This window comes from Mus caroli, unplaced genomic scaffold, assembly GCF_978045245.1.
Source record: "Mus caroli unplaced genomic scaffold, Mus_caroli_1 scaffold_13, whole genome shotgun sequence".
In the NCBI taxonomy this organism is placed as follows: domain Eukaryota; kingdom Metazoa; phylum Chordata; class Mammalia; order Rodentia; family Muridae; genus Mus; species Mus caroli.
This window is the reverse complement of record NW_028227268.1, coordinates 74,655,963-74,664,971: the sequence shown is the minus strand read 5'-3', so window position 1 is coordinate 74,664,971 and position 9,009 is coordinate 74,655,963. Positions and strand designations below refer to the sequence as shown.

Sequence of the window (9,009 nt, the reverse complement as noted above, 5' to 3'; positions counted from 1 at the left end):
CATTATCATCAAGGTGGGAGCATGGCAGTATCCAGGCAGGCATAGCACGGGAGGAGCTGAGAGTTCTGTCTTCATCCAAAGGCTGCTAGTGGAAGACTGACTTCCAGGCAACTAGGGTGAGGATCTTATACCCACACCCACAGTGACACACCCATTCCAACCAGGTCACACCTATTCCAACAAGGCCACACCTTCAGATGGTGCCACTCCCTGGTCCAAGGATATACAAACCATCACATTCCACTCCCTGGTCCCCATAGACTTGTTAAAAAACATGAGTCTATGGGGGCCATACTTAAACATAGCATAATGCAAAATGCATTTAGTGCAACTTTCAAAGTCCTCATAGTCTATAGCAGTTGCAACAATGTTAAAAGTCCAAAGTTCAAGGTCTCTTCTGAGATTCATTCAACTTAATTAACTGTAATCCCCAAAGCAAGGCAGGAAACCAGCTGGGCAAACTCCAAACTCTGCATCTCCATGGCTGATGTCAAAGTGGTCTTCAGATCTCCACTCCTTTTTCATTTTTTTTGACTGCAACAAACTGCTTCCTCCTGGGCTGGTTGCACTCCCTGTTAGCAGCTTTCCTCAGCATGTATCCCATGGCTCTGGCATCTTTGACATCTTTGAGTCTCCAAGGCAATTTCAATGGTACAGCTTCTTCTTTCGGTGTCTGGGATTCCACTTGATCTTTTGGACTCCTCCTAAGGACTGGCATCACTTCTCCATCTCTGTCCTCTGTAGCACTCTATGCTCAGGTTGATTCACTCCATTACGGCTGCTGTTCTTGGTGATCATCCCATGGTACTGACATCTCCAATACACTGGGGTGTTCCACTCCAACTAGGCTTCACCAATAGCCTCTCATAGGTTCTCTTCAGGGTGACAAGCCTCAAATCCTTTGCATGACCCCTTCAATCCTGGGCCATCAACTACAGCTGAGGCTTCACCTTCTCCAATGGGCTTCCCTGGCCTCTCACAGTGCTAAGCCTCAGCTTCTCTCCATGATCCCTTCATTCCTTCACAAGCAGTACCACCTGAGTGATTCTTACACATTACCAAGTCCAGCCGCAGCATGAGGTACAACCTTGGGTATCTCTGGAACACAGCTTCTTTGTGCTCCCAGAAAACAATTTCCAGAAGATTTCACCTCAACGATGCTGGTCTCTTCTTAATCACCGCTAATTCCTTAGCTCCAGCTAACCAGCATCAATTTTCCCAGTAGTTCCTTCCATTCTTAACTCTAGAGCCAGAGGCACATGGCTGAAGCTGCCGAGTTCTGCTGCTTACAGGAACTAGAACATGATCCCCTTGTATTATTACATTATCACTAGCTTTATGTTTTCTAAATCCTTCACTGCCTAAGCTTGGCTATCCTGGTTCTTGCTCTGTAGATTGACCTTGAATGTAGAGATCAGCATGCTTGTCTTATGGGATTAAAGGTGTGTACCACCATGCCTGGATCTAATTTAGCTGGGTAGGATCTTGCCCCAAGGTCCCACTCCCTTAATCTTTATCTCCTAGAACACAAGATTTTGCTCCATTTCACTTCCTGGTACTCCTTTAATACTCAAACCATATATTTTATATTTTTCCTTTCTAAGCTTGCTATGCTTGTTCAAACTTTTCTTCATAAGACTTAACCAGAGAACAAAGTCTCTGCTGGGCTTTTTTGAAACTTCTTTTGTCAATGCAATTAATCCAAGTCTCTTCACCTTAGCCTCAGGCAAACTTTTCAGACAAGGGCAAAAAGTAGCCACATTCTTCACCAAAATACCACAAATATAGTCTTTATGCCACATTCTGAAATTCTTCTCCTTTGAAATCTCTTGGGCCAGGTCAACACAGTTCAAATTACTCCCAGCAACAAAGTCTTCCATATTCCTACTAGGATGACCCATTAAGCCCCATTTAAAGCATTCCACTGAGTTCCAAATCCAAAGTCCAAAAATCCACATTCTTTCAAATAAAAGCATGGTCAGGCCTATCACAGCAATACCCCACTCCTGGTACCAACTTGTCCTAGTTAGGGTTTTACTGCTGTGAACAGACACCATGACTTATAAAAACAACATTTAATTGGGGCTAGCTTACAGGTTCAGAGGTTCAGTCCATTATCATCAAGGTGGGAGCATGGCAGTATCCAGGCAGGCATAGCACGGGAGGAGCTGAGAGTTCTGTCTTCATCCAAAGGCTGCTAGTGGAAGACTGACTTCCAGGCAACTAGGGTGAGGATCTTATACCCACACCCACAGTGACACACCCATTCCAACCAGGTCACACCTATTCCAACAAGGCCACACCTTCAGATGGTGCCACTCCCTGGTCCAAGGATATACAAACCATCACAGTGGTGTATACTATCATATCAATATGTGATACCTTGACTTCTTCCTTTCCAATCTGTATCCTTCTTGATCTCCTTTTGTTGTCTTGTTACTCTATCTAGAACTTCATTACTAGATTGCATAGATAGGGAGAGAGTAGGCAGCCTTGTCCCCAGTTTTAGTGAGATTGCTTCCTTTCTCTTCGTTTAATTTGATGTTGGCTATTGGCTTGCTGTAGATTTCTTTTATTTTTAACATGAAAGGATGTTTGATTTTGTTAAAGGACTCTTCAGCATCTATTAATCATGTGGATATTTTCTTTCAGTTTGTTTTTATATTGGATTATGTTGATGGATTTTCATGTATTGAATCATCCCTGCATCATGGGATGAAGCCTACTTGTGGTGAATGATATTTTTGGTGTGTTCTTGGATTCGGTTTGAGAGAAGTTTAATGAGTATTTTTGCATCAATGTTCATAAGTAAAATTGATCTGAAGTTCTCTTTCTTTGCTGAGCCTTTGTGTGGTCTAGCTATCGGGTAACTGTGGCCTCATAGAATAAATTAGATAGTGTGCCTTCTGTTTCTATTTTGTGGAATAGTTTGAGGAGTATTAGTATTAGTTCTTCTTAGAAAGTCTGGTAGAATTCTGCACTAAAACCATCATGCCCTGAGCTTTTTGGGGAGGGAGGGGGGGCTCTTAATGATTGCTTCTATTTCCTTAGGGGTTATGGGACTTTTTAGATAGTTTACCTGATCTTGGTTTAATTTTGGTAAGTGGTATCTGTCTAGAAAATTATCCATTTCATTTATATTTTGTAGTGTTGTGAAGTACATGCTTTTGAAAAAAGACCTAATAATTGTTTTTAAATTCCTCAGTTTTTGTTATGTCTCCCTTTTCATTTCTGATTTTATTAATTTGGATACTGTTTCTGTGTCATTTAGTTAGTTTAGCGAAGAGTTAGTCTATCTTGCTCATTTTCTCAAAGAACCAGCTCTTACTTTTGTTGATTCTTTGTATTGTTCTCTTTGTTTCTAATTGATCGATTTCAGCCCTGAACTTCACTATTTCCTACCACCTACTTCTCTGGGTTGTGCTTGCATCTTCTTGTACTAGAGCTTTTAGGTGGGCTATTAAGTTGCTAGTATGAGATTTCTCCAATTTCTTTATGAAGGTACTTATAGCTATGAATGTTTCTTAGCACTACTTTCATTGTGTTCCATAAGTTTGGGTATGTTGTGCTTTCATTTTCATTCAACTCTAGAAAGTCTTTAATATCTTTCTTTATGTCTTCCCTGACCAAGTGATAATTGAGTATTGAGCTGTTCAGTTTCCTTGAGTATGTGGGCTTCCTATTGTTTTTGTTGTTGTTGAAGTCTAGCCTTAATCCATGGTGATCTGATAGAATGCATGTGGTTATCACAATATTCTTGTATCTACTGAGGCTTTGTGTCAAATTTGAAGAAAGTTCCTTGGAGTTCTGAGAAAAAAATATATATATATATATATACATATATATTCTTTTGTTTTGGAGTAAAAGGCTCTGTAGATATCTATCAAATCCATTTAGTTCATAACATCTGTTAGTTTCATTGTTTCTCTGGTTAGTTTCTGCTTCAATGACCTATCCATTGGTGATAGTAGAGTACTAAAAGTCCCCACTACAATTTGGGGGGGGGGGGTCAATGTGTGATTTGAAAAGTTAAAAAAAAATTTAGTAAAGTTTTTTTTTTATGAATGTGAGTTCCCTTATTTAGGCCATTGGTATTCAGAATCGAGGTATCATCTTGGTAGATTTTTCCTTTGATAAGTATGGGTGTCCTTCCCCATCTCCTTTTATAACTTTTGGTTCAAAGTCTAATTTAATAGATATTAAAATGGCTACTTCAGCTTGTTTCTTGGGTCTTTTTGCTTGGAAAATCTTTTTCCAGTCCTTTTCTCTGAGGTAGAATCTATGTTTGTTGCTATGGTGTGTTTCTTACAAACAGCAGAATGAATACATATTCAGTCTTTTAGCCTGTGTCTTTTTTTATTGGTGAACTAAGTCCATTAATGTTAATTGATACTAATGACCAGCGATTGTTACTTCCTTCTATTTGATGTTGGTGATGGTACTGCATATGTGTAACTCTCCTCTTTTAGATTTACTTGTGAGTTGATTAATTTGTTGTGCTTTTCTTGGGTGTAATTACCCTCCTTGTGTTAAAGGTTTTTTTCTAGTATTTTCTGTAGAGATGTACTAGTAGAAAGATATTGTTTAAATTTGGGTTTGTCATGGAATACTTTAGTTTTTCATCTATGATAATTGAGAGTTTTGATGGGTATAGCACTCTGGGTTGGCATCTATGGTTTCTTAGGGTCTCCAAGACATCTGTCCAGGATCTTCTGGATTTTAGAGTCTCTGTTGAGAAGTCAGGTATAATTCTGATAGATCTACCTATATATTACTTGGCCTTTTTCCCTGGTAGCTTTTAATATTATTTCTTTGTTCTGTACATTTAGTGTTTTGATTGACAAAGGGATTTCCTTTTCTGGTCCAATCTATTTGAAGTTCTGTAAGGTTCTTCAATGTTTATAGCCATCTCTTTTCTTAGATTAGGGAAGTTTTCTTGTGTGGTTTTGTTGAAGATGTTTTCTGACCCTTTGAACTGGGAATCTGCACCCTCTTCTATTCTTATTATTTTTAGGTTTGGGCCATTCATAGTGTCCCAAATTTCCTGAATATTTTGAGCCAGAAATGTTTTAAATTTGGCATTTTCTTTGACCAGTGTATCCATTTCTTCTACGGTATCTTCTACACTTGAGATTCTCTCTTCCATCTCTTATATTCTGTTGGTCATCCTTGTGCCTGTAGTTCCTGGTCTCTTTTCTAAGTTTTTCCATCTCCAGGGTTGGTTGCCTCCATTTGTGTTTTCTCTATTGCTTCTATTTCCATTTTTAGGTCTTGGACTATTTTATTTATTTCCTTCTCCTGTTAGTATTTCCTTGTATTTCTTTAAGGAATTTATTTGTTTCCTCTTTATGGGTTTCTACCTGTTTGAATATTTCTGTATTTCTTTAAGAGATTTATTTATATGCTCTTTAAAGGCCTCTATCATCTTCACGAGATGGGATTTAATCACAGTCTTGCTTTTCTGTGTTAGAATATCTCAGGCTTGATATAGTAGGAGAACTGGGTTCTGGTGGTGAGATATTGCATTGGCTTCTGTTGATTATGTTCTTGCACTTGCTTTTCATCATCTGGTTGTCTCTGGTGTTAGCAGGCCTGGGTGTCCTAGGTTGTAGCAAGCTTCACAGAAGGCAAGGGAAGCTGTGTGTTCCAGGTTTGAGCAGGCCTCCTGGCAGGCAGGCAGAGCTGTAGGTTGAAAGATAGTTAAGCAGACTGGAAGGAAGATGATGCTCCAACAGGGCAGGGCAGAGCCCATAACTACTGGGCTTTCTGGGGTCGGTCCCAGCAGTCTAGAAGATTGGTGTGGTGGTCTCCCCTGTGTGTCTTGGGTAGAGTAGTCTTCCTAGGAGGCAGGCAGAGTGGTACACAGAACACAGATCTACAACTGCCCATTTAAAATCTTTTTTTAAAATTAAAAACTATTAAAATTCTTTCATCAATGTCTATATTTTTCACTGTGTACTAGAAAGGTTAAAATTGCCAACATGGATTAAATATCTTGTACTTTCATCAGGTGGTACTAATATGAACAATTTAACACAGAAGGTACACAGTTATCTTATGCAACCAACCCCTATGTCATCAAAGTTATGTATACATGAACTTAATCATACTTCAAAAGATGGTACAAAACACATATAAGTTTTGTATTCCTGTTGCCTAAGCAATGCAATGTAGCAACTATTTGCATAGCATTTGCTTTGTATTGGGCATTGTCAGTAAGCTAGAGATGATTCAAGCATAAATGATATTCAGAGTTTATGTGCAAACATGACAGCATTTTATACAAAAGGTTTGAGCATCCTCAGAAGATCTAGCATCAACTCCCTTCAGATACTGATGGATGGCTGCATATTAGCAGAAGAAAGACCATCTCTAAGATCTTTTCCTTTCATTTTCTTGCCTTTTCTATCTAAGTTTCTGCTACTAGGATACTGACTTTGATCTTAGAATGTTGAGGACAACCTCCTCATGACTACAGGCAGCCTGGCCAGGAAACCTTTGCTGGACAAGATATTCAAGAGTTATGAGATAGGGCTGGGGACATGGCTCACTAGTTCAGAGCCACTGCTGCTCTTTCAGAGGAGCCAGGTTTAGTTTCCAGAGTCAATATCAGAAGGTTTACAACTACTTATAACTCTAGTTCCAGGAGACCCAATGCCTTCATGGGTATCTGCATAACAGTGTACACACACACACACACACTATCTAAAATATAAATAAATTTTTTAAAGAGCTATGAGCTCTATGGGGGGGAGGGGTATGGTCCAAAATTATAGACACATAGAATCAAGTGCTACGCAAGAACTACAAATGACCAGAATGGTTAAAAGCAGACTGTAAATCAAATAAATAAGAATTAAAACATAAGATCTCATTTTTAGCTTAATATGGCACATACATTTGTAAAATCATGTTGAGAATTGGCCAGTGTGTATGGAAATCAATATATTTCTTCCCTTCCTCAGAGACTTGAAGTTTAAATAACCTTTTTAGGGGCGATTTAGGGGTATGTGAAAAGGTTCTTATACTTGCATGTGTCAACTGGACCAACAATGATTCTACTTCCATGGACTTCTGTCAGCAGTCGTCATCACAGACACACACAGTAAACTCACCTATAGGGATACTCCTTAACTTAAGAATTATAACAAAACAATGCTAACCCAACGATTCTAACCATAACAGCTTGCTGAGAAACTCAAGTACTGTGTTGCCACTACATATTGTATGACTGCATATTTAATGATAAACTCGGCATCCATCTGCCTCATCCTGAGCCCTCAATTCAATCAGTGTGATCTTTGTTAAATGATTGTGTCAAACCTTGTTTAAAACCCCTCAGTACTTTCTGGCACTGTTAGGACCACGGAGCCTAGACCTTTATGATCCTGGAGAATCTGGACATTTTTTTTCGCCTCACCAGTTTTGCCACTCCCAGGCTCCTCTCCCTGGCCCACCTCCAGACAGCCACAGGGCCCTTCTTTTAGCTCCTCAGCTGGGAAATCTCTCTTTGGTCCTAGGATTTCACGGTAGCACTCTGATTGGATGCTTTCTCTAACCCCACCTCCTACTCTTTTCGCTGACTAAAGCCTCTTCATCCTGGAGGATTCAGTTACAAGTGACACTTCTCACAGAAAGCCCTTCCTCTCAGTCAAAACCAGGTCTCCCTCTTCTGTGGCTGGCATCACCTTCTTTTTCCCTTCTTGTAACTGATCCTCATCTGTGGCTCTGCATTTCTTACTGGGATTATCCACTCACTGCCAGCTGACTATAGAAATCCCACCTGGTGTGTAAAAAATGTGCTGTAAAACTATGGGGAGAAACACAGAGTACTTTAATAAACTGGAGAGGTTCTGAAATCATATATGCAATATGACTTTAATATCAATAAAATGTGTATATGATTATTTATGGACACAGAGACCAAAAGGACCAGAAGGAAATCCAAGATGTGAAGAGCAATTAGCTCTTTTTACTTTTTCATTAATTCGGTATTCCTGGAGTGGATATAGCTAACTTTCAATGGAGTTAGTTTAAAAATAATAATTGTAAAAGTTCTGGGCTCGGACATGTTCCAGGGCGCGGACTGCCAAGGTGGCAAGTCGGGTTCCAGGTGCATAGACCGATGCTGGGGCCCGGGTGGGCGCATAGCCGCAGCCACGTGGCGGGTGGGAGACCCTACAGATGCGGTCCATGAAGCCCCTGGGAGGAGAAAGGAGCGATCTTTTTGGAAGTCCAGAAGAAGGTATTTCTTCAAGCGTGCCTAATAGGATGGCATCTATTATTTTCAGACCAACTGAAGAACCTAAAAACATACCCAAGAGGACAAATTCTTTAGGAGGCAAAGGAAGTGGGATCTTCGATGAATCAAATCCTGTGCAAATTTGACAACGATTGAATCCACCCGGTGGGAAGACCAGTAACATATTTGGGTCCCCAGTCACTGCTACTGTGCCTCTGGCACACCCAAACAAGCCCAAGGATCATGTTTTGCTGTGTGAAGGTGAAGACTCTTAAGTCTGACCTGAAAGCTGCAACAGACTCCACACCCAGAGGAGAGCGGGGCAACAAAGGAAGGTCAAAAGAAGTAGACCATGCAAAGATACCGGAGCCTACACCTACAGTTGACACTCATGAGCCCAGACTGGGGCTACGACCTTGCTCCCACAACAAAGTCCTGAACCCACCAGGAGGCAAATCCAGCCTCTCCTTCTATTCAGAGGCTCCTGTTCTGACTCAGACAGAGATAGAGTATTGAATCAGGTGCCAGAAATGTCCTCATGTAAATCTTGGAAAAGTGGCAATCCTGCAGTCACACACTGACACATCGACCTACAAGTGCCTGCAGGAGCCACCTGCAGGGCTCTGCATCCTACCCAATCTGTTGAGGGCTCTGACTGTGGCTTTATCAACCAAAGAGTTTTCCTCTTCAATTGCCCTGTATCCTGAAGCCAAGTAACAGGTCTTACATGTATGTATTTCTCTAACAACTCAAATGGTTTGTGGTTC

At 40.5% G+C, this 9,009-nt stretch overlaps 1 pseudogene; it reads left to right on the top strand.

Moving 5' to 3' along the window:
• Positions 1–8,069: 8,069 nt before the first annotated feature.
• On the top strand, positions 8,070–8,758 carry LOC110304467 (jupiter microtubule associated homolog 2-like; annotated as a pseudogene).
• The last annotated feature ends 251 nt before the right edge of the window (positions 8,759–9,009 follow it).